Source organism: Suncus etruscus, chromosome 7 (assembly GCF_024139225.1).
Source record: "Suncus etruscus isolate mSunEtr1 chromosome 7, mSunEtr1.pri.cur, whole genome shotgun sequence".
NCBI lineage: Eukaryota > Metazoa > Chordata > Mammalia > Eulipotyphla > Soricidae > Suncus > Suncus etruscus.
The window spans coordinates 35,435,792-35,460,953 of NC_064854.1; the positions used below are offsets into that span (position 1 = coordinate 35,435,792).

The window sequence follows — 25,162 nt, forward strand, 5'->3', positions numbered from 1 at the left end:
AATCTAAGATTAATTCTTTTTTTTTTTTTGGTTTTTGGTTTTTGGTTTTTGGGTCACACCCGGCAGTGCTCAGGGGTTACTCCTGGCTGTCTGCTTAAAAATAGCTCCTGGCAGGCACGAGGGAGCATATGGGACACCGGGATTCAAACCAACCACCTTTGGTCCTGGATTGGCTGCTTGCAAGGCAAATGCCGCTGTGCTATCTCTCCGGGCCCAAGATTAATTCTTTTTTTTTTTTTTTTTTTTTTTGGGTCACACCCGGCAGCGCTTAGAAATCGCTCCTGGCAGGCTCGGGGGACCATATGGGTGCCGGGATTCGAACCGATGACCTTCTGCATGAAAGGCAAACACCTTACCTCCATGCTATCTCTCCGGCCCCAAGATTAATTCTTAACGCCAGATTCATTTTAAATGTGTATGTGATATGATGGTATAGGAATTATTAAAATAATTATTAATACCTATTAAAATAAATATTAATACAAACCTTTCTATTTATACGAATTCAAAGTCCTCCTTGCCATTTGTAATTGGAGAATCTTTTATTCCTAATGAACACATTTTAAGTTTTTATTCAAATCATTAATTAACGAGGGAGTAGAAATATTTATACTGCTTCCAAAATGTGTCCCTAGCAGAATAGACAAGTTATAGGCGATATAGTAAATCAATTAAGATCACTTTTCTAGAGTAGATAAAAACTTAGATTGCATAGGGGCAATGAACTGCAGCTTTTAAGGTGATCTTCCTGCAGTTTATTTGCATTTCTGCTAGACCTGTTTAGGTTAACCTTTAAAGAGTTGTAAAACAGCTCAACCAAAAGCAAGAGAATTAAAGAGAAAGCCTAGTGGAAAATTACAGATCCAAGAATCTCTTTGACCTACACAGCTTTGTATAATTATTCTGTCCCTCTCACTTACAATCAGAAATAATCACCAAAGATTATTTTCAATCAAAAAAGTCTTGTCTCAAAGAGTTGCTGGCTTGGTTTATTGGTGTAGCAAGAGAGTTAGTTAATTAAGCCAAGTGGAGATTGCTCCTCAAGCCTACAGCCATATAAACTGGGAACTGCCAATTCCTGAATTTACCAGGTTTCACCTGCAGGATTTATTTGGACTTGATTAAGAATAAGAATTATTTTCAGGTTTTTTTGTTTGTTTGTAGGTTTGTTTTTGTTTTGTTTTTCTTTTTTAGGGGATTCTATTTTTATTTTATTATTTTTATGTTTTCCTTCCTTTCCCCTTTCTTTTTTTTGGGGGGGGGGCCACACCCGTTTAACGCTCAGGGGTTACTCCTGGCTATGCGCTCAGAAATCGCCCCTGGCTTGGGGGGACCATATGGGACTCCGGGGGATCGAACTGCCGTCCGTCCTACGCTAGCGCTTGCAAGGCAGACACCTTACCTCTAGCGCCACCTTCCCGGCCCCCTTTCCCCTTTCTTAAACTGATTTTTATAGTCTCTAGAAGGACTCCTCCCATTTTTCCCTTGTTAGAATTTTTGCCCCCCCCCTTTTTTCTTTTTCTTTCTTTCTTTCTTTACTTTCTTATCTTTAAACAGAACCACATAACTTGAACCATCTTGTTTTGCCTCACAAATTGAGGGGGAAATAATGGAGGGCCCCAAGACCAAACAGGCATATGGACATTGAGTAGAAATAAAAAATGATCAGACTTAAACACCAAATCTAAAGCCAACTATATCAGAAACGATACCCAATCTTTAACGAGCTAGAAACATAAGGGACCACTTATACTAGCAGCCCGGGGGGGGGGTGGCATAGGAGGGGCGATATGGGAGGCAGGCTGGGAACAGGGGTGGAGGGAGGACAACATTGGTGGTGGGAGTGCCCCTGATTCAATGTCACTATGTACCTGAAATACCACTGTCAATGATTTGCAAACCACTTTGGTCAAAATAAAAATTATTATCAGGGGCCAGAAAGATAGCACAGCAGCGTTTGCCTTGCAAGCAGCCGATCCAGGACCTAAGGTGGTTGGTTCGAATCCCAGCGCCCCATATGGTCCCCCGTGCCTGCCAGGAGCTATTTCTGAGCAGACAGCCAGTAGTAACCCCTGAGCACCGCTGGGTGTGGCCCAAAACCCCCCCCCAAAAAAAAAAGTTTATCAAATACTACACTTTAGTATGGTCTTGGTCATACAGTTTATTTCCTCTTTACTTTTTTTTAATCAAAGCATGACAGATGATTGTGATGCTTACAGAATGACTGTGTTGTGCAAAGTAAGAATAGTAAAAGTATTTTCCAAATGTGAAGCTGTCAGCAAGAATCAAATACCACTAAAAACGTTTCATTTTAGCTTAGAAAAGCATAGATTATAAGTTGAGAGTCAGCTATCGCTTTAAAAGGTGAGAAAAAGGCCCAAGAAATAGTACAGTAACTATGGTAGTTACCTTGTAAGTGGTTGATTCGGTTTAGATCCTCAGCATCCCATATGGACCCCTGAGCATCACTGGGACTAATTCCTGAGTGTTAGAGCCAGGAGTAACCCCTGAATACTGCTGGGTGTGGCCCAAACACTCCCTAATAAATTAATACACACATACCTAAAAGACAAGAAAGAACTCCCTTCTATTCCTATGAAAATGGGAAGTAATAAAAAATGATATTTCAAAAAAATCCATTCTGTAATTTTTTAAGGTTCAAATATAAGTAACTGTTTCTTCTTTTTTTTTGTATTTGAATTTTAAGATGAGAAAGAACTTCCTTCTATTCCTAGGAAAATGGGAAGTAATAAAAATAATATTGCAAAATATCCATGATGTAATTTTTCTAGGCTCAGTTCTAAGTAACTGATTCTTCTTTTTTTCATTTGAATTTTTGGACCATGTCTGACTATGCTTAATACCTCTTCCTGCCTCTGTGCTCAGAGATGCTGAGAAAACCATATGTGATGCTGGTTCCCTGCAAAGCAAGCTACTTAGGCCCTGTGCTATCTTTCCTACTCAAGTCTTGATTCTGAGATTAGAAGTCTGCCTTTATGAGTATGTTTGCAACTGTACTAAAACAAGTCCTGGACATCTACACTCACTTTATTCAAAGAAGCTGTATTTACTGTAAGAAATTTCAGTTCAAGAACCTGTACACAGGTGTTTCTTCTCTGAAGTATCTAGAGTTTAAAGTACCTCTCCAAGTCCTTTTTGTGTGGCTCTGCATGTGTTCTAAAAGATCATATTCAGATGATAGCAAAGCCTTCACACAATGGCCAAGGTAGCAGAAACCTGTAAGATCATGAGACTGAATAGCTATGGTTGATTTATTCTAAAATCAATAGTATCTGGGGGGAATAACAATAGATAGTACAGTGGATAGAGCACTTGTCTTGCATGCAGCTGACTGGAGTTTGATTCCCTGCATCTCATATAGCTCTCCAAAGTTCATCTGGATTTATACCTGAGCACAGATATAGGGGTAAACTCTGAGCAGCGTTGGGTATGGCAAAGAAAGAAAGAAAGAAAGAAAGAAAGAAAGAAAGAAAGAAAGAAAGAAAGAAAGAAAGAAAGAAAGAAAGAAAGAAAGAAAGAAAGAAAGAAAGAAAGAAAGAAAGAAAGAAACAAAGAAAGAAAGAAAGAAAGAAAGAAAGAAAGAAAGAAAGAAAGAAAGAAAAAGAAAGAAAAAAGAAAGACAAGGAAAGAAAGAAAAGAAAGAAAGAAAGAAAGAAAAAGAGAGAAAGAAAGAAAGAAAGAAAAAGAGAGAGAGAAAGAAAGAAAGAAAGAAAGAAAGAAAGAAAGGAAGAAAGAAGAAAGAAAATAAAGAATAGAATAGAAAATAAAAGAAACAAATAGTATTTGAAGGGAGGTCTGACATTCTGTGCTGAGATCAGCACATAACTTATCATAAGGAGTTCATCAATATTTTCCTCAAGACTGACTGTATTAGGGACAGTATGCTTTTCTTTTCTTTTTTTGGGTTTTTTTTTTGGGGGGCCATACCCGTTTGATGCTCAGGGGTTACTCCTGGCTAAGCGCTCAGAAATTGCCCTTGTTTGGGGGGCCCATATGGGACGCCAGGGGTTTGAACTGCGGTCCTTCCTTGGCTAGTGCTTGCAAGGCAGACACCTTACCTCTAGCGCCACCTCACCGGCCCCAGACACTAAGCTTTTCTAACACTCCAGCACATTCCCATAAAGCAAACAAATCCGAAAAATTATCTAAATGACATTTTACTAATATAAACTTAACTTAGGGGAGTTAATTTAGTTTATTGTTTTCCAGGTAGTTTTTTACCAAACTGTTGCGCAAATAAAGAAATGGAACAAATTAAAGCATACCAACCAGTCAATAATTTCTAGCCTCTCTCGTTTTACGAAGTAAAAGTTCATAAAAGTTTGTGGCTTCTCAGGCCCTATGGTGAAATTTAAAAAATATTTTAGGGAGAAAGACCTTTTTGAACAACAATTTTAAGACTTAATTTGAGGAAGACAAAATGGAAAGATTAATCAAAGGATGTTTGGACTCCTGATTAAAATAAGCTGAGAGAAGACCTAAGAATCATTAGTTGGTTATTAACTAAAGTAAAAATATTTTTCAATAAATAAAACTGAAAGTGGCAGGATCACAAGGGAAATTTAGCTCTTTCACACATGAGGTATATTTTATTTTGAATAATCAAAGACTAAATTCTATAATCCAATCAACTATAGAATTTGTGCTATGTAGGTAAAGAATAATCTTGTAGCTCCCCTTGATAGAAGCTCTAGACCAGGGGTCCTCAAACTTTTTAAATAGGGGGCCAGTTCACTGTCTTTCAGACTGTTGGAGGGCCAGATCATAGTAAAAACAAAAATTATGAACAAATTTCTATGCACACTGCATATATCTTATTTAGAAGTGAAGAAACAAAATGGGAATAAATACAATATGTGGCCCGCGGGCCGTAGTTTGAAGACCCCTGCTCTAGACCATGCTATAATGTAATGGTGTGAAGATCAAGTTCTAGCTTTGCAATAGAGCAATATGTGGAGGTAAGTGTTCTGATAATTCCTTTGTAAGTCATCAAAACTGTATACTATCAAAAGTTAGAGTTTCAGACTCAAGCTTAATATAAATTAAGGCAAATAAAATCTACCTCCCTCCCACTCTCAACACCTTGTTATTCACTCAAAAATTACTTTTTGCTTTTGGTCCACACCAGTGATGATCATTCCTGGCAGGGCTCAAGGAAACAAATTGAATGCCAAGGATTGACTTGGGTTAGCTGTATAAGGAGGGTCTTCTTTTTGTTTTAATATTCATAATAAATAATCCCAAATCTTATGAAAAATAAAACATATGCTTATACTTCCCCTCAATAAAAGAATGATTGTTTCTCTAAATCTTTAGCACAATAAAAGTATAGAGTACTTTTCATAACTTTTGAGAGTATCCGATTTGTTTGGCTACTTATTTTTGTAGACAATAGAACTTGTGGCCTTATATGCTAGAAATGTTCTCTAGTCCTTGGAACTACTCCCCTAAACCTATTTGTATTTTTTTTCTTTTTCTTTTTCTTTTTTTGGTTTTTGGGCCACACCCGGTAATGCTCAGGGGTTACTCCTGGCTATGTGCTCAGAAGTTGCTCCTGGCTTGGGGGACCATATGGGACGCCGGGGGATCAAACCGTGGTTCGTCCAAGGCTAGCACAGGCAAGGCAGGCACCTTACCTCTAGCGCCACCGCCTGGCCCCTATTTGTATTTTCTTAATGAGCAACTTTTGACACATATTATAACACTATTATTTTTGTGTGTCTTTAACATTTTAGTTAACAATTGTAATTTCTTTCCTTTTTTTTTTTGTTTTTTGTTTTTTGTTTTTGGGCCACACCCGGCAGTGCTCAGGGGTTACTCCTGGCTGTCTGCTCAGAAATAGCTCCTGGCAGGCACGGGGGACCATATGGGACACCGGGATTCGAACCAACCACCTTTGGTCCTGGATCGGCTGCTTGCAAGGCAAACGCCGCTGCGCTATCTCTCCGGGCCCCTTTTCCCCTTTCTTAAACTGATTTTTATAGTCTCTAGAAGGACTCCTCCCATTTTTCCCTTGTTAGAATTTTTGCCCCCCCCCCTTTTTTCTTTTTCTTTCTTACCTTTAAATAGAACTACATAACTTGAACCATCTTGTTTTGCCTCACAAATTGAGGGGGAAATAATGGAGGGCCCCAAGACCAAACAGGCATATGGACATTGAGTAGAAATAAAAAATGATCAGACTTAAACACCAAATCTAAAGCCAACTATATCAGAAACGATACCCAATCTTCAATGAGCTAGAAACATAAGGGACCACTTATACTAGCAGCCCGGGGGGGGTGGGGTGGCATAGGAGGGGCGATATGGGAGGCAGGCTGGGAACAGGGGTGGAGGGAGGACAACATTGGTGGTGGGAGTGCCCCTGATTCAATGTCACTATGTACCTGAAATACCACTGTCAATTGGGATTGCTGAAGGTAATTTGTCTTTATTTTCCTTTTATCTTTATAGGGACCTCCCTAGCCACTAGGAGGTCAAACAGTCCTGGGAGCTTCGGTTCAGCTTGTGATTCTATGTTTAGATTTGGTAGTGCATAAGTGCTGCTTGTACCTACAGAGCTGGGGGCCCACACAGTACTGGAGACTGATGAACTCAGGTGCCCCACATGCAGGCATGTCCTTGGCCACTTGAATTGTCTCCTGGCCCAAACACTGGGTTTGTATTATGACTTTAAAGTAATTTTTATTTATATCTCATTCATTTCCATTTAAATTCTCAAAATAAGTTTTTTTCAATTTTATAAACTTGTGATAAGGTGGTTTTTATGTTATTCTTTCTTTTGTTTTAGTGCCACATTCAGCAGTGTTCAGATGCTATTTCCTGGTTCTTTGCTCAGGAATGAACCTTGGTAGTGCTGAGAATTCAAACCTGGGTCAGTGGGAGGTCAGACAAGAACTTTCATCCCCTGTATCATCTCTGGCCCTGGAGTGAGATTGATCTAAATATTAAAAATAAGAAAATTCTTACATATATTAGTCATGATAAGCTTGGTCAAACACCTCTCTTTATACTCCCCCTTCCATTCGATTGTGTGGATTACTCTCCCATTATATTACCTTTGTACATTTGTAGCTACCTTTCTGTAAATCTTTAAGTCCCACATGAGAGAGATCATTTGTATCAGTCCGTTTTCTTTTGACTGACCTGACTCAATACAAAAGAGTATCCTTAAGATAAAACTAAGATATGATTCCAGATGCAGAAGGTCGGTGGTTCAAATCCCGGCATCCCATATGGTCCCCTGAGCCTGCCAGGAGCGATTTCTGAGCTTAGAGCCAGGAGTAACCCTGAGCACTGCCGGGTGTGACCCAAAAACAAACAAACAAACAAAAAAAACAAACAAAAGATATGATTCCAGGCACAGAGTCTTTCTCTGCACAAAGGCAGTAAAGAATTTGGGATTCCCAGATGTAAATCCTAACTGCACCTTCCTACTTATCTCACTTTAATTAGGTCAATAAATTTCTCTGTCCTGGCTTTCTCATAGAAAACATTGAATAATCATCTCATTTACACCTCAATTGAGTGAATATATATATATATATATATATATATATATATAGAGAGAGAGAGAGAGAGAGAGAGAGAGAGAGAGAGAGAGAGAGAGAGAGAGAGACCACAGGGTTCATGGTAGTCATTCAATAATGTTGGTTGTTATCATCAACACTATTATCATTGTCCTTATTATTAAAGGATTACCTAAGCTTGAGGAGAATGGAGTAAATGGAAAAGAACTAGAGATGACAAATTATACATCTTGATGGACCTTGAATAAGTTGTGTTGACTATTTGTTATGAAAATCTACAGACACTGCAACCAAGTTGTCAAAAAACATTTCTAGAAATCTTGACTATGATCTTTTGTGAGTGTCTGTGTGTGTTTTTGTGTTTATGTGTGTATCTGTGTCTGGATGTCTGTGTATGTGCCTAGATTGCTGTTGTCATAACCAGTGAATTTTCAGCTTACAATATGAATTCAGTAAACATTTCTTATTTTATTTTGTGAATTCAACTTAAAAAAAAAAAGATTTGGCCACATGTTCCAAGAAGAAAACCTGATTTTGCACTCCATATGCAGAATTGCTATCACAGACTCTGGTTCGACCAATGTTTATTATGAATTATGCTTTGCTTCAATTGGCATAATTTCATGCTACATTAGTCATATTTGGAGAATTTATGGCGAATGACATCTAGCAGCTTCAGTTAGCAAAGATGCCAGGTGTGATGTGATGTGTAATGGGAAGATTCTAACCTTGTTCACAGAGCATCCTAGTCACCCAAAACATTATTTTAACATCTGTTCAAGTCACATTCATTAGCAGGCATTTGCAGTATTGTGAATGGAATACTGATTTCCAAAGACAAGGCAATCAACAGTTGCTTGATTTGGAAACCAAATGGTTCCTGTTATTTTGCATGACAGTATCTGAATGTGGTTGGACAGAGAGACAGTGGAACTGACAACAGGACAGTCTAGAAATCTGAGAGCTTGTGAGAAGATCAAGCTGGAGGTGACCTCTCCCTCCCTTCCCCATTCCCTTCTTCACCAAGCTCTGGCTTTGGCTCCAATCTCAGATCCTGTCCTAGAACTGGGCATTGGCACTCATGTACAACTTCCAACTTCGCAGGGCTCCGGGCCATTTGGGCCACTCTCAGTCATCTATTCTGTCTCCTCCAGTGATTTCTCCATATTGCTTTTGCTTGAGTTTGATTCCTTTACTTCCCAGAACTACAGTTATTCGAAGGCTTCCCATGAACCACATGGTCCAACGATTGCATTTGACTACAGCAGCCCACAGTATTTGGCTGCTTCTTTCTGTCTTGCTCTTCAGCCCCCATCATTCCTCTTCCTTGCCCTAAACTTCACCCTCACATTTCTACTCAACTGTTTTGTTCTGTTTTTAACTTTGTTTAGGGGTCACACCCAGAGGTGCTCAAGGATCACTCCTGGCTTAACTTGGAACTCAGGGGGACCACATGGGCAGTCAGGAATTGAACTTCAAGGCAAACGCCCTACTCTCTGTACTATCTCTCCAACCACTCAGTTGTTTTATTACGTAAAGAATTCTTTGATGTTGTAAGTTCCAGATCCCATACCTGGCACCACCAAAAGGAAACCAATAAAAAAAGAATTCCTTGACTCTTGCAGGCTTAGATGGTTTATATCAGAAGACCTGCACACGGCAGGATTTATTTATAGCTCCATAATAAAAAGCACATTTTATTTTGATTCTGGCTGTTTAACATAATCTCTTTCCAAAAAAAACAAGAACTTCTTGAAAGCAGAGGTATATTCTTTTCATCTTTGACATTCCAAGATCTACCAGGATATGGATAAGAAATATCTCTTTGATGAGTAAATTGTAAATAAAATTAAATGTAGAATATTATCTAAAATATCTAACTAATGTTATCTTTTTTTGTTTGTTTGTTTTTGGTTTTTGGGTCACACCCAGCAATGCTCAGAGGTCACTCCTGACTCTATGCTCAGAAATTGCTCCTGGCAGGCTCTGGGGACCATATGGGATCCTGGGATTCAAACCAATGACCTGTATGAAAGGCAAATGCTTTACCTCCATGCTATCTCTCTGGCTCCTAACTAATGTTATCTAACTAAAAGTAAATAAAATTTTCTGAATAGTAGCTAGCTTTTGGGTATTTACTATTTACCAAACATTGGACAACTTTTTATTCATTATACTAGTACTTCCTAAATTAGTGTATAATTTTTTTTTACTAAATAAGCACTTAAGAAAACTCTTGCATTACTACCAAGTATAGAAAATGAGTATCCCTTGTCATAAGAAGTAAAGATGTTAATCATGTAATATGAGCAATAAGGTAATCAAATTTACCAAAATGTTCTCCAATGAAAAGAAAATGAGTGTTTAAGATTAGTCAGGACATAGATATTTAGCTGAAATTCACATAGCTTAAGGAAAAAATTATAAGAATTTATCTACATTAACAAGAATGCTTTAGCTTTCATGTAAACTTACACCAAGAGTTCTAATTCACATGCATTCATAGTTTGAGAGGTGATTACATGTAATTTACTCTTTTGACAGTTTCTAACAAAAGTGATGTAAATGAGTTTGGTTCAACACATTTTAGTTAAAAGAAGCCATCTGAATAAATCCTCAGGATTTGTACTCATCTCAAGTTATTTGGTAATGACACTGAAAATTATGAGGAAAAAATATTTCTTATTCACAGGAAACTGCCAATAGGATTGGAAAGTCGTTTATGATCATTTTTTGAAATTAAGTTGTTGGAATTTCTTTTTAGTTCAACATTGCCTCCACAAGATCTCTGAGTTCAAAACACGATCAGTCAGCACAGGAATTTTCTCTCGCTCCTCTCTCTCTCTCTCTCTCTCTCTCTCTCTCTCTCTCTCTCTCTCTCTCTCTCTCTCTCTCTCTCTCTCTCTCTCTCTCTCTCTCTCTCTCTCTCTCTCTCTCTCTCTCTCTCTCTCTCAGCCAATTTGTAAAAAGATATTTAAGTTAAAAGAATCAAGTAAGGGTGTGTGGGTGGAGGCCTAAGCTAAGTGTAGCAGTAAGGCATTTGCTTTGCACGCAGCCAACACAGGATGGACCCCTGCATCCCATATGGTCCCCGAACCTGCCAGGAGCGATTTCTAAGCACAGAGCCAGGAGTATTTTCTGACCGCCGGCGAGTGTGGCTCAAAAACAAAAAGCAAAGCAAACAAACAAAAAAGAATAAGGGGCTGGAAAATAGCACATTGGTAGGGCATTTGGCTTGCATGTGGCTAACCCAGGACAGACAGTGGTTTGATTCCTGGTTTCCCATATGGTCCTTCAAGCCTGCCAGGAGTGATTTCTGAATGTAGAGCCAGGAGTAACCCCTGAGCACCACCAGGTGTGACCCAAAGACGACAACAACAACAACAACAACAACAAGAACAACAACAAAAAGACCAAGTAAATCAATAGGCTATATTGACTTATCAGGGAGAAAACTGTGAAAGAAGAAAAGAAAGAAAGAAAGAAAGAAAGAAAGAAAGAAAGAAAGAAAGAAAGAAAGAAAGAAAGAAAGAAAGAAAGAAAGAAAGAAAGAAAGAAAGAAAGAAGAAAGAAAGCAAGAAAGAAAGAAAGAAAGAAAGAAAGAAAGAAAGAAAGAAGACAGAAAGAGAGAAAGAGAGAGAGAAAGAGAGAGAGAAAGAGAGAGAGAAAGAGAGAGAGAAAGAAAGAGAAGAAAGGAAGGAAGGAAGGAAGGAAGGAAGGAAGGAAAGAAGGAAGAAAGGAAGGAAGGAAGGAAGGAAGGAAGGAAGGAAGGAAGGAAGGAAAGAAGGAAGGAAGGAAAAGAAAGAAAGAAAGAAAGAAAGGAAGAAAGAAAGAAAGAAAGAGAAAGAAAGAAAGAAAGAAAGAAAGAAGGAAGGAAGAAAGAAAGAAAGAAGGAAGGAATGAAAAGAAAAAAGAAGAAGAAAGAAAAAGAAAGAAAAAGAAGGAAAGAAAAAGTAAAGAAAGAAAAAGAAAGAAAAAAGAAAGAAAGAAAGAAAGAAAGAAAGAAAGAAAGAAAGAAAGAAAGAAAGAAAGAAAGAAAGAAAGAAAGAAAGAAAGAAAGAAAGAAGAAAGAAAAAGAAAGAGAAAGAAAGAAAGAAGGAAGAAAAGGAGGAAAGATAAAGGGGGGACGACAAGATTAGAACATCTTCAGTATTCTGGCCAGTGTAAGTCAGCAGATCTCGGCCAAAAGAGAAGGAAGTCCCACTGAAGAACGTGTAAAAGTCTGATCCTAACCAGTTGATCAACTCCTTCTGTTTGTTTGTTTGTTTGTTTGGTTTTTGGTTTTTGGTTTTTGGGCCACACCCACGGTGCTCAGGGGTTACTCCTGGCTGTCTGCTCAGAAATAGCTCCTGCAGGCAGGGGGACCATATGGGACACGGGGATTCGAACCAACCACCTTTGGTCCTGGATCGGCTGCTTGCAAGGCAAATGCCGCTGTTCTATCTCTCCGGGCCCCAACTCCTTCTTAAAATCTGCTTTTGATTTTATCTTCATTGCACCTAGATCAAGAACTGGATTTTTGTCCCAATAGCCTGATCAGAAAGTACTGCAACCCATTTCTTCCCTCTTCCCACACTTGTAGTACTTGGGAATAAAAGAGCAAAAATGGGAATGAGTATAAAATATTTTGTTTGAGAGGCTAAGAAATAGAATAGGAATCTTGATAGGGATAGTTTATTATTTGGGGTTATGGTGATTGAATCACCCCTGAACCACCCAAGGCTATTTATGGCTTTGTACACACGTGCGACACAGATACCATAGGCACCAAGGATTAAACTGGGATTGACCATATTTAAGACAAGTGCTTTAATTTCTATACTATTTATTGGTTAAGGTTTTACATCAGATGAGGTTTACTATGACTCATGAGTTAGCATTTTGACGATAACTATGTTCAATCCTAAAACACTACTTGAATGGCCCCTTGAAAACTTGGAGATAATGATAGTCCTAATAAATGAAGTGAAGTTGCCCAAAAAGAACATTTGAAAGAGTTCAAGAAGTTGAGAAAACAAGCCGTTTCAGAAGTGGGTTCCATCATGTAGAACCAGAAAACCCACTGGCTTCTTATGTTCACTGGGAGTAATAAAAAGGAGTAAGTGCTAAGTACACACTGACCACATCACTCATATATAGACTATGCAAACTAAAACCACACAAAGACATAACTTGACATTCATAAAAAGCCAGGCAACCCCTTCATTCAAAATACAATTTTGAATTTCCTAAGCTCTTCATACAGGATCTTAGAGCTACCTGTGACCATCATTTCTTACTTGAGAATATTTTCCCAGATGACATGATGATTTTACTCTCCATCCTAGTAAATTCATGCTTCTCTATGTTTCTATTTTATTTTTTACTTTCACTTATGCTTGCTATTGTTACCTATCTTTCCACCCCCCTTCTCAATGTTTTTCTTTTTCTGCCCTTCTCTTCCCTATACTCTGGGGCCAGCGGTGATCTAGGTACCCCCCACTCACTTTCAAACATCTCAAACATTTATCTGTTTTAAACTCACTTAACTCATTTATTACTTTCTCTAGCTTTCAAGTTCATGCAAAAGACACTATTCCCAGTTGCTTAAGGCTGCCTCCTAATGTAGTTTATTGTTTTCCTTAGGCTTTATAGCTGTTTTTCTCTTGCTTCTTCATCTTCCATTAAGCATTTGCTCTAATGCCAACACCACATGTCTTTTGTTTGTAACAGCACACTACTTCCAGTATCAGTTTATTATCAGTCATTCATCACTCCATAGCAAACCCCCCCCCCCAAACTTAAACCTTTAAATAGCAACCATTGTATTTTGCTCACAGTTCTGCAGGACAACAGTTGGAGCTGAGTGGTCTTTCTAGTCTAAACCATACCCTGAGCTGGTCTTACTCGTTTGTCTGTGTCTTAACTATGATGCCTGAAATGACTTGGTTATCTGGGCTGTCTGAAGCTTTTGTTCACACAATCTTTCATCTTCCGAAAGGCTAGTCCGTGCTTGCAGTGGAAACATAGCTACAAGCAACTCCCAAATACACAAACTTACCCCAACTTCAATGACATGTGCTGTTTCTATTAAGCAAAGCAAGTCACAGGGTAAAAAGAATGTATATCATAATAAGGGAGATTATAGCAGTTTTGTCTTGAAAACAACAAAAGATGTTTTCCTTTTAATCAATGCATAATCTTCCTGGTGATTCTTTAAAATCTTGTAAATCCTGTCTTTCAACTTTTTTTTTTACCTGCTGATAATCCTTGACTCAATTTTTATAGAATTTTTAATAGAAGCTATGAAGTGAGACTTTCTTGCTTGCTTCCTCCTTTCTTCCTTCTCCTCCTCCTTCCTTCTTTCTCTTTCCTTCTCTCTTTCTCTCTTTCTTTCTTTCTTTTCTTTTCTTTCTTTCTTTCTTTCTTTTCTTTCTTTCTTCTTCTTCTTCTTTTTCTTTCTTTCTTTCTCTCTCTCTTTCTCTCTCTCTCTTTCTTTCTTTCTTTCTTTCTTTCTTTCTTTCTTTCTTTCCTTTCTTTCTTTCTTTCTTTCTTTCTTTCTTTATCTTTCTTTCTTTCTTCTTTCTTTCTTCTTTTCCTTCTTTCTCTTTCTTTTCCTTCCTTCCTTCCTTCCTTCCTTCCTTCCTTCCTTCCTTCCTTCCTTCCTTCCTTCCTTCCTTCCTCCTCCTTCCTTCCTTCCTTCCTTCCTTCCTTCCTTCCTCCTTCCTTTCTTTCTTCTTCTTCTTCTTTTTTTTTTGTGGTTTTTGGGTCACACCCGGCAGTGCTCAGGGGTTTTTCCTGGCTCTGTGCTCAGAAACTGCTCCTGGCAGGCACGGGGGACCATATGGAACGCCGGGATTCGAACCGATGACCTTCTGCATGAAAGGTAAACACCTTACCTCCATGCCATCTCTCCGGCCCCTTTTTCTTTCTTTCTTTTCTTTCTTTCTTTCTTTCTTCTTTCTTTCTTTCTCTTTTATCTTTCTCTTTCTTTCTTTCTTTCTTCTTTCTTTTCTTTCTTTCTTTCTTTCCTTTCTTTCTTTCTTTTCTTTCTTTCTTTCTTTCTTTCTTTTTTTTCTCTTTCTTTCTTTTTTCTTTCTTTCTTCTTTCTTTCTTTCTTTCTTCTTTCTTCTTCCTTCCTTCCTTCCTTCCTTCCTTCCTTCCTTCCTTCCTTCCTTCCTTCCTTCCTTCCTCCTTCCTTCCTTCCTTCCTTCCTTCCTTCCTTCCTTCCTTCCTTCCTTCCTCTCTTCCTTCCTTCATCTTCTTTCTTCTTCTTCTTCTTTTTTTTTTTGTGGTTTTTGGGTCACACCCGCAGTGCTCAGGGGTTTTTCCTGGCTCTGTGCTCAGAAAACTGCTCCTGGCAGGCACGGGGGACCATATGGAACGCCGGGATTCGAACCGATGACCTTCTGCATGAAAGGTAAACACCTTACCTCCATGCCATCTCCTCCGGCCCCTTTTTTCTTTCTTTCTTTCTTCTTTCTTTCTTTCTTTCTTTCTTCTTTCTTTTTCTTTCTTTCTTTTTCTTTCTTCTTTCTCTTCTTTCTCTTCTTTCTTTCTTTCTTTCTTTCTTATTTCTTTTTTCTTTATTTATTTCTTTCTTTCTTTCTTTCTTCTTTATTTCTTTCTTTCTTCTTTCTTCTTCTTTCTTTTTTTTCTTTCTTTCTTTCTTTCTTTCTTTCTTTCTTTCTTTCTTTCTTTCTTCTTTCTTTCTTTCTTTTCTTCTTTCTTTTCTTCTTTCTTTCTTTCTTTCTTTCTTTCTTTCTTTCTTTCTTTCTCTTTCTTTCTTTCTTTCTTTCTCTTTCTTTCTTTCTTTCTTTCTTTCTTTCTTTCTTTCTTTCTTCTTTCTTTTTCTTTCTTTCTTTTCTTCTTTCTTTCTTTCTTTCTTTCTTTCTTTCTTTCTTTCTTTCTTTCTTCTTTCTTTCTTTTTTCTTTCTTTTTCTTTCTTTCTTTCTTTCTTTCTTTCTTTTCTTTTTTCTTTCTTCTTTCTTTTTCTTTCTTTCTTTCTTTCTCTTTCTTTCTTTCTTCCTTTCTTCTTCCTTCCTCCCTCCCTCCCTCCTCCCTCTTCTTTCTTTCTTTCTTTCTTCTTTCTTTCTTTTTTCTTTCTTTCTTTCTTCTTTCTTTTTCTTTCTTTCTTCTTTTTCTTTTTTTTATTGTGGTTTTGTTTGTTTTGTTTTAGGGTCACACCCAGCAGCACTCAGGGGTTACTCCTGGCTCTGTACTCAAAAATAGCTCCTGGCAGGCTTGGAGAACCATATGGATGCCGGGGATCAAACCCAGGTCTGTCCCAGGTTGGCTGCATGCAACCAATAAGCAATATGCTATTGCTCCAGCTCTCTTTTCTTTTCTTTTTTTTTCCACTTTTTTTTTATAAATATGTAAAGAAAGACATTGTAAAGAAAGACATTATCCTCTTTTCCACTTTTTTCACTCCACTATTTTACTGGTTACTATAGATTGGTAGATTTTTAAAGCTCTATAGACTACCACCTGTAACTTTTTGTGTCTTCTCAAACTATCCCTGTCACTTTAGGGAACAGAGATAGAATGCTTTCTGCTTGTCTTGGACTTCCTTTGCCAGAGATAGAAAACACACACACACACACACACACACACACACACACACACACACACACACACACACACTGAATTTGTATTTATTCCATCAGTTAACTCTAACAGGCAGATTCTCTATTTGTTTAGGGAGGAACTAAGTTTCTGAATAGAATGCTTTTAACCAGGGAAGAAAAAAATATGGTTTATTCAATATATAGATTTTTTAATATATTGTTTTTTAGAGAATAGTTATCAATTTGAAAACAATTCCTTATTTTATACTACACAAATTTAAGAAGAATTGGTAAAACTAGTATAAAAGTATTTTAAATATATAGGTTAAAAATGAGGTAGGAAAGCCCATTTTCAAAAGATAAAGCTCAGAGGTTATGATACAGAAATCATTGACATATTTGATGATAAAGAAATAATTCTGCGGGCCTGGAGAGATAGCATAGCGGTGTTTGCCTTGCAAGCAGCCAATCCAGGACCAAAGGTGGTTGGTTTGAATCCCGGTGTCCCATATGGTCCCCCGTGCCTGCCAGGAGCTATTTCTGAGCAGACAGCCAGGAGTAACCCCTGAGCACTGCCGGGTGTGGCCCCCCCAAAAAATAATTCTGCATAATATTTATGTAAGTACAAAAGAGGTTTTTCTGGACCACATACTGCTTTTAAGCATTTTAAGCATCCAATTTTGAAAGACCCTGGAAGATACTCTAAGATATTCTAAGTAGGAATTTAATTTAAAATAACTCCGGATAGTTAGGTGTTCCAGGAGAGCCTTAAAGAATATCAGAGACCATAGGCTACATTCCAGATGGTACTTCTTTTGGGAGGGGAGTTGAGGGGAGTAACACCTGGCGGCAACACTCAGAGACTGCTCCTGGCAGGCACGGGGGACCATATGGGATGCCAGGATTCGAACCACCATCCGTCCTGGGTTGGTTGCATACAAGGCCAATGCCCGACCGCTGTGCTATTTCTCCAGTCCCAGATGCTACTTCTAACTGCTATAGAGCCAAAGCCACAGACCATCAAAAAAGAGAGTCCCACAGAAATAAGTGACTGTCCTTGGGCATGCTTGAAACCATACAGCTCTCACCTTCGGAATTTTTTTTTTCCCTTCGCTTTTTTGGTCCACACCCGGTGACACTCAGGGGTTACTCCTGGCTATGCACTCAGAAATCACTCCTACCTTAGGGACCATATGGGACACGAGGTATCAAATCCAGGCTCATCCTGGATCAGCCGTGTGCAAGGCAAATGCCTTACCACTGTGCTATTGCTCCGGCCCAATTTTTTCACCTAAAGATTTATTTTATTATTATTTTTGTTTGTCTCGGTTCTTTGCTTTATTTTGTTTGGGGACACACCTGACGATGCTCAGGAGTTATTCCTGGATCTGCACTTGAATTACTTCTGGCAGTGTTTGAGGACCCTATGGGATCCTGGGATCTGAATCTGGGTCAGCCATATGCAAGGCAAGTACCTTATGTATTGTATGTATCTTTTGTACTGAGCTCCTTATATACACAGGTTCAAGGATATCATTTTTCTTTACTGAATCTATTTGGATTCTGGTCAATTATGGGACATGTGGGGAAGTGAGGAGCTATTTATTAAACAGAACAAGAAGAACTGAGATGCAGAAAATATCGAGATGCCTTTGCTATGGTTATACCAGATCAGCCCAAGCATAAAGTAAAACACTGGAGTATTGGAACCATGTGTCAATGTGTTCATTGCTTCCAAGTCTAAGGGATGTGTGGCAGTTCCTCTAAAGCAGGGGTCTCAAACTCAATTTACCTGGGGGCCAAAGGAAGCAAAGCCGGGGTGAGGCAGGGTCGCATAAGGGATTTCACAAAAAAAAAAGTCCTCAAACGTCATTAATATCAGTTTTAATTATTTCTTCTGAACATGAATAGAACATTGAGTGAAGATCATGAACAATTCTTCTGAACATGGCATCTTTTGCCTATACCTTGCTGCCAGAGACTTGACAGCGCTTCTTCTTACAAATCTGAATCACAATTGGCTTTAGAGAGGAAGCAGATGAGACCCTCCGTATGGCTTGAAGATATCATCATTAAGTCTAGACCTGTACTTTGACTTATTGAAGTTCAATGTGGAGAATAACTTTTCACACAAATATGTGCTCCCAAAAAAGCACATGGTGCACTTGAACATTCGGGAAAACTCAGGGAAGCTGGGGGGAAATTCTCTCAAAAATTGCCCATGCATGTTTGCTTTTCCACTAATCTGCCTGAACTTGGCTTTGAGATCAGAGTTGCATTGCAGGTCAGTGAACTCCATTTGAAGCACAGGAGGGGCATCTTGCACATCAAAGGAAAAGGGGTCCACAAAAATTTGGAAAGTGGCTCTGTGCTTTTTGAAGTCTGCAAATCTGTGATCAAATTTCTTCTCTAGCTTAAAAATAGCATCACCATATTTCTCACCACTGAATGGTATGCCTGCATCCACAAGTTCTTTGCATGCTGGGAAATGGCAAAGGTTTGTCTGAGAGAGCTGGGATTTCCATAACACAAGTTTTGTGGAGAATGCTCTCACATTGTCATAGGCAGCACTGTGAAGCTGCCCCGGGCCTTGTAACATCTTGTTTAGTACATTCAGCTTCTGTGTGATGTCAACAAGAAAAGCTAAGTCCATGAGCCATTTGTGATCACTCAACTCAGAAACAGCATTCCCATCCTTCTCCATGAAGGCTTTCACTTCTTCTCTCAACTCAAAAAAATCTTTTCAGGACATTTCCCCTGCTGAGCCAATGTACCTCAGTGAAATAGAGCACATCTCCATATTCTGACTCCATTTCCTCTAAAAGAGCGCGGAACCTCCTGTGCTTTAAGCCCCTGGATCTGATTTGGTTGATGTATTTCACAATAGACATCACATTGTCACATGGCAGGCATTTACTGCAAAGGGCCTGCTGATGAATAATTCAGTGAAGAGCAATGGCCTTCTCTACACCCTCCTCTTCAAGTTTTTTTTTTTTTTTGAACAAGTGCCACCAGTCCATTTTTCCTCCCTCTCATCTATGGCGCTCCATCAGTTATTATTCCTACAAACCTCTTCCATGGCAAACTTGCGTTCTCAATGGCATCACACAGATGCCGAAATATCTCATTAGTGGTGGTCTGGCCATCCATTGGAATTATTGTGAGCAGCTCCTCTGTCAATTCAAAATTGCAATCAACACCACGGACATAAATTGTGAGCTGTGCAGTGTCTGTTGTATCGCCCTCGTTAAGAGCACCTGAGTATACATCAAAACATTTGGCTTTCTTACACAGTTGTTGATGATGTCACTTGACATGTCAGAAATGCGCTCTGCCACAGTGTTGGCAGAAAGGCTGATTTTGCTAAACTGACCTTTCTTTTCTGGACAGATAATACTTGCAGCCTGTAACATGCATTTTTTTTTAACAAACTCTCCTTCTGTGAATGGTTTCCCTGCCTTAGCAATCATCTCACTAACCATGTAACTAGCTTCGACTGATGCAACATTCTCTTTGGTTGCTTTCTTGAAGAAATCTTGTTGCCTCATTAGACATGCTTTAAGACTGGCAACCCGCTTGGCTCTCTCATTTCCTTGATATTTTGCACATTCCTCAGCATGTTTAGTTGAATAATGACATTTCAAGTTGTATTCCTTGTCACTGCAACTTTCTCTGAGCAAATAAGACATGTGGGGATGCCCCTGTGCTCAACAAAGAAATACTGTATCTCCCACTTTTCCTAAAATTGTCTGTACTCATCATCAATCTTTCTCTTCACTGCAGGCTTTGATGAAGTCATGATGAAGGTATGACAAAATCTAATTCTGTACTAAACTTCTCTCCCTTAGGCCTCCGATAATGCAAGGGGCAGCGGGCAGGAGCAGCGGAAATGACATCTGCACTAGGTGCAAAGTATTCAAGATTATTCGCTTACCGAATATTCACCATAAAAAATCACATTAGTAAGAAAAAAATTGCAGAAAATCACATTAAACATTTGCATACCCCAAAAGGAACTGCTGGGGTATGCGAATGTTTAATGCGATTTTTTTCTTACTAATGCAATTTTTATTGTGACTATTCGGTCATGGGCCATAAAATGTTGTACGGAGGGCTGCATATCAGCATGCAGGACAGCTTAGTCACAAAAGCCCAGAGGTGGGTAAAGTGGGGCTGTGACCCAGCAATTAAGTATATGCCTTACATATGTGAGGTCTTGGGATTTATCGTCTACCAAATAATAAGAAAATAAAAATGAATGTTCCCCAGTGGATAATACGTAAACAAAATGTGGTCTATACCTACAGTGGAATGTTATTTGAAGTAAAATGTAATGAGATTCTGATAATATAGATAACCTTTGAAGATAGTATAGAACATGAAATAAAGCAGAAATTAATGTCCCATAATGTCTAGCTCCTTCTTTTTTGTTTTTTTGGGCCACACCGGCAAAGCTTGGAGAAGCATATGTGGTACCAGGCATCAAAATAAGGTTGACTGGGTGCAAGGCAAGTACCTTAACCTATGTACTGTCTCCAGGACTCCTGATTCCTCTTTTAAGTGCTCTGAGCTGAATTGTGCCCTCCAAAAATCTACATTTTGAATCCCCTTCAATTCCTAATGTGATCATAATTGGAAACATACTTCAGGAATATAATTAAATAGTTATAAGGGTGGAATATTGAGCCAATAAAGATTAGTGTCCTTGGGGCTGGAGAGATAGCATGGAGGTAAGGCGTTTGCCTTTCATGCAGAAGAATGGTGGTTCGAATCCCGGCATCCCATATGGTCCCCCATGCCTGCCAGGGGTGATTTCTGAATGTAGAGCCAGGAGTAACTCCTGAGCGCTGCCGGGTGTGACCTCTTCCCCCCCCCCAAAAAAAAAGGTTAGTGTCCTTATAAAGTGAGACACCATAAAGGTATATCTCTGTCCTCCCCCTCCCAAGTGAGACCACAGAGACGGTGGTCTATGCCAGCAGCTCCCACCCCAGAAGAGGGAGTTCTCACTTTGCCATGCTGACACCCTTATCTCCAATTTCCAAGCTTCAGATTGTGAGAAAGCAAATGTCGGTTGTAAGTCATGGATCCTATGGTGCTTTGTGATGGCTGCTTAGCTAAGAAAGACATTGAGGTACCAATACAGGGAATTTTGACAGCTGGAGTGTTGGACTGTGATGCTAAGGGCTGTGGCAGGGGAGCTGTTGTCTTGGTACAAAGTTTCATTGGAGGAGGATGAAAAAGTTTTGGAGATATATTGTGGTGATGGCTGCAGAACGAAGTAAACGTCTGGCATTACTGTAGGGAATGACCCCTGAGCCCAGAGCCAGGAGCAGCATTCAAGAACTGCCAGTAATTGGCTCCTAAAAAGCAAAACAAACAGAAAACATCATAAATGTGCCAGATGCCAGTGAAATGTACAAATGACTAAAATGGGGACCAGAGAGCTAGTATAGGAGGTGAGACACTGATCCACTCCTTATGAGATACCCAGACATCATGTATGATTGTCTGAGCACTGCCAAGGATCACTCTTAAGGATAGAACCAGGAATATTCTGAGCACCACTGGATGTGACCAAAAACAACAATACCTAAAATGGTATGTTTTGAGGCCCTACTTATTTTACAATTTTTTATACTGATATAATAGACAGAAAGTTCCCCTCCCCCCCAAAAGGACACCATAAGGAGATAATATTATGGCCTTTCTGAAGTTTTGGTTATACATAATCATCACAGGCCTAGGTGACATCTCTTGCCCACTTAACAGGGACATAGTGACATATTTGGGCCAAAGTGACACCTTCTCAAAGACTTGCCTTCCCTGTAGAGCTCAGAAGTTCATCCACTTCAGCAAGCTCAGAGGGAGAACTCCGAGTTCTTTTTGACAGCTCTGCTGTCAGGGATTTTAAATTTCTTTTTTTTTTTTTTCTCAATCCCCAAGAAGGAATGAAAATTTAAGAAGAAAATATGTTTGCAGCTGGTGCCTGAATTAGCAGTTTTGTCTCCAAAGACCGGAAAACACCTGGTCCCAGTAGGCTTTCTTTTGAATTTGATGTGGCTTTCAAAAATAGAATAATTCTTAGCTGACTGGCAAAACTTAGTTCTGTTTGGTTGTCTCACATAATTTTATCTAAGCTCAAGCAATCACGCAGCATTTTATTTATTTTTCCCCCATACACATACATAGGGAAAAGAATATATGAAATGGCTCTCACATCTTTCCTGATGGAGTGCTAGTTTGAACCACTCAGGAAGCTTCTAGCAGCCAAGCACATATTATTACAGACTGGAATGCATGAGTAAGGGAGAATTGGGTCTGGGGAGCCCTGCAGCTTTGAGCATATTCTCAAGACATTTTAGAAATGGATGATGGTGGGGTCTTCAGTCTCAACCCAGACCCACTAAACAGAACCTGTATTTTAGCAGAATCCCTAGGAATGCACACTCAAGTTTGACAAGCACTGCTGTACAACATTGTGCCCCAGAAAGGGCTTGAATTTTCAGACTTGCCTGGGAATGTTGCTTTAGGATGGAAAATCCTGAAGGGCTAGAGACACAGTAGATCAGGGAAGGTCATTGCTTTGCATGCAGCCAATCCCAGTTGTATACTTGGCAGTGCATCCAGTTTCACACGTCCTTCCAGGAGTGATCCCTGAGTACAGAACCAGGAGTAAAACCTGAGCACCCAAACAAAACAAAACAAAACATGTAGTTGCTTGGTATAGTTCCCAGATAACATGAAAAATAAAATAAAATGTAGATTACCTCATTGACTCAGATAAATTAGGAAGAGAACTAGAGCTACTGTGCTAATAAAAAGCTACTAGTTGGGACTAGAGAAATATCTCAAGAGCACATGCTTTGCTTTGCAGGCAGGATGCCCGGGACCTCAGTGTTCTCCACAGACCAGGGGAAGTGATCATTAAATAAAAAATAAAACAAAACAAAAATAAAAACAGCATAAGAAGCTATTTTGGGAACTGGAGTGATAGTACATATGTTATCAAGTGCTTGCATTGCATATGGCTGGCTCAGGTTGGATCCATGGCACCATATCTGGTTCCCAGGGTGCAGCAGAAATGATCCTAGAGCACAGAGCGAAGGCAGCTAGATATATTCAATAAACAAGCAAACAAGTCTAACAAACAAAAAGATCCTCTGGTGATTTTATTACTCCTCACTCCAGAAATCCCTCCTTTGGGAAAGTGCTGCTTTCCAGTAGCAATTCAACTAGGGAGGTGAGAAGCAGAAGTGTGTAAGCAGGACAGGAAGTGAGTGCCTGGGGACTCTACAGCCCAATTTGAATGATTTTAAATGACTTTGCTATCGTTTGTATTTCACTCTCCATTCTCTCTTATACACACTCACACAAGACACAAACACAGGCTAAGGTGAGAGACAAGAAAGAGTTGCTAAGGGAAGGCAACCTTTGCACATCAGAATTATGGGGCTCAAGCCTCTCCCTGACCTTATCTCTGGTATCTCTGAGCAGCCACCCAATGTGTCATGGGGTCTAGGTGTGGCTGTAACCGCTTTCCTACTTACCTTTATGCAATAGTGCTAATGCTCTGGCTGCTTCTTCCCCAGAGGATCACAGAGTATAGAGATGCTATATAAGGGGCCTGTGAGCTATCACCTTGCCCCTTCTTGGTCATGTGTCCATCATTTGCCCCTTCTCATGCCTTAGGTTGAGCATGTTTAGAGCTTTCTGTCCAGGCACCTCATGGAGAGCATAATCCTGGTGCCGGTGCTAGTGCATGGAGGTAAAGGCCAGTGGTCTGGAGAGGAAATGGGGGTGTAGATTATGGAGAAGAGGCCAACAAGAGGTACCACTTGCTTCTTGGGGTTGGAGTATGTCAAAATCAAGCTGCTGGAGATGGGCACATGATGCTGGTGTCCACGGGGCCTTGCAGGCAAGAGTGACAAATATCTCAGTCTTATTTATTAGAGAAGCCCAGGGGCCTATGACAAACCAGGCCAGGAGAGAGATAAAGAGGAGAGAGAGCTGGGTTTGGGACCAAGGTAAGGTCAGACTGAGGGCCAAGTAGAGTAAAAGGATACAGCCAAAAGTACCTGAAGTTCTGTCAAAATCAGGGAGAAAAGCATAGTTAGAGGTAGAAACAGTTCAATACACTTGCTTCTTTAACTATCTCTTCAACTGTCAACCAACTCTCCACACCCAGTCTCGGGGTGGGGGGTGAAAGTTTATAGATTCAGCCAGCCAATCACAATTAGGGTCTTATTCAAAGGGGCTTTTATGGCTGGCTGGTGATGAACTGTAGGACTAGAGGCATAGTTGAAGCACATGTAGAAGAAATGCTTCTCACCATGTCCCTACCCTGTTCTTCATTGCCAGGGGCCTGAATGGGGATGTGTTCACTGACTGTAAGCTGAAGCTGGAGACTACAGACAGCTGCCTGCTCTTTCACTCTACAGAAAAGGCTCCTAATAATCAGAGAGGTCCAGGGAACCCCAATGAACAGTCGAGTTCTGGGTTTTGGGGGGAACCTTGTAAGCAGAAGTGTCACATAAAGTGCTCCTTTGGACATATTCTTTTGCAGACATATAAGATAGAAAACAAGGTCTTTATGAGGATGTGTGGTCTTATGTATAATAGTAGGTTTTAAAACTACAGACAGATGGTGGTCGGCACATGAGCTAAAAAATGGACGTTAGCATCCGACAGACATAGGCTCAAATCTGGCCTTCCAGCTTCCATCTCATGAGATATGGAACAAGTCTGTGATCCAGTTTGTCAGTGACCTCCACATCTGTCAAGTGGGTATAATCCCCTCTGAATGGGAACGTTAAAAGATTGAATGGTGCCATGAATAAAGTTTGGTGCAGAATCTGGCTCAAAGTCTTTCTTCTGGGGAGTGGGGGAAATGTGTGTGTACTGTGAATTTGCATTTTTAAATATGTCTTCAGGTGATATGGATGAACTTGCTTCATAGATCACACTTCAGAGAACAAGAAGGCAAAGTTGTCACCTAATCAGAGGCTAAGGTTTTTTAAATTTGTAACGTAAGGGGCTGGAGCAGTGGTGCAAGAGGTAGGGTGT

The 25,162-nt window shown here is 39.7% G+C and overlaps 1 long non-coding RNA gene across 1 annotated transcript in view; it reads right to left on the reverse strand.

The window, feature by feature from the left end:
• Positions 1-275: 275 nt before the first annotated feature.
• The window catches only part of LOC126013953 (uncharacterized), a 252,752-nt gene continuing 227,865 nt past the window's right edge, over positions 276-25,162 (reverse strand). Inside the window, exon 2 of the long non-coding RNA XR_007497557.1 lies at positions 276-329. This is a non-coding gene — a long non-coding RNA (uncharacterized LOC126013953). The remainder of the gene's footprint in view (positions 330-25,162) is intronic.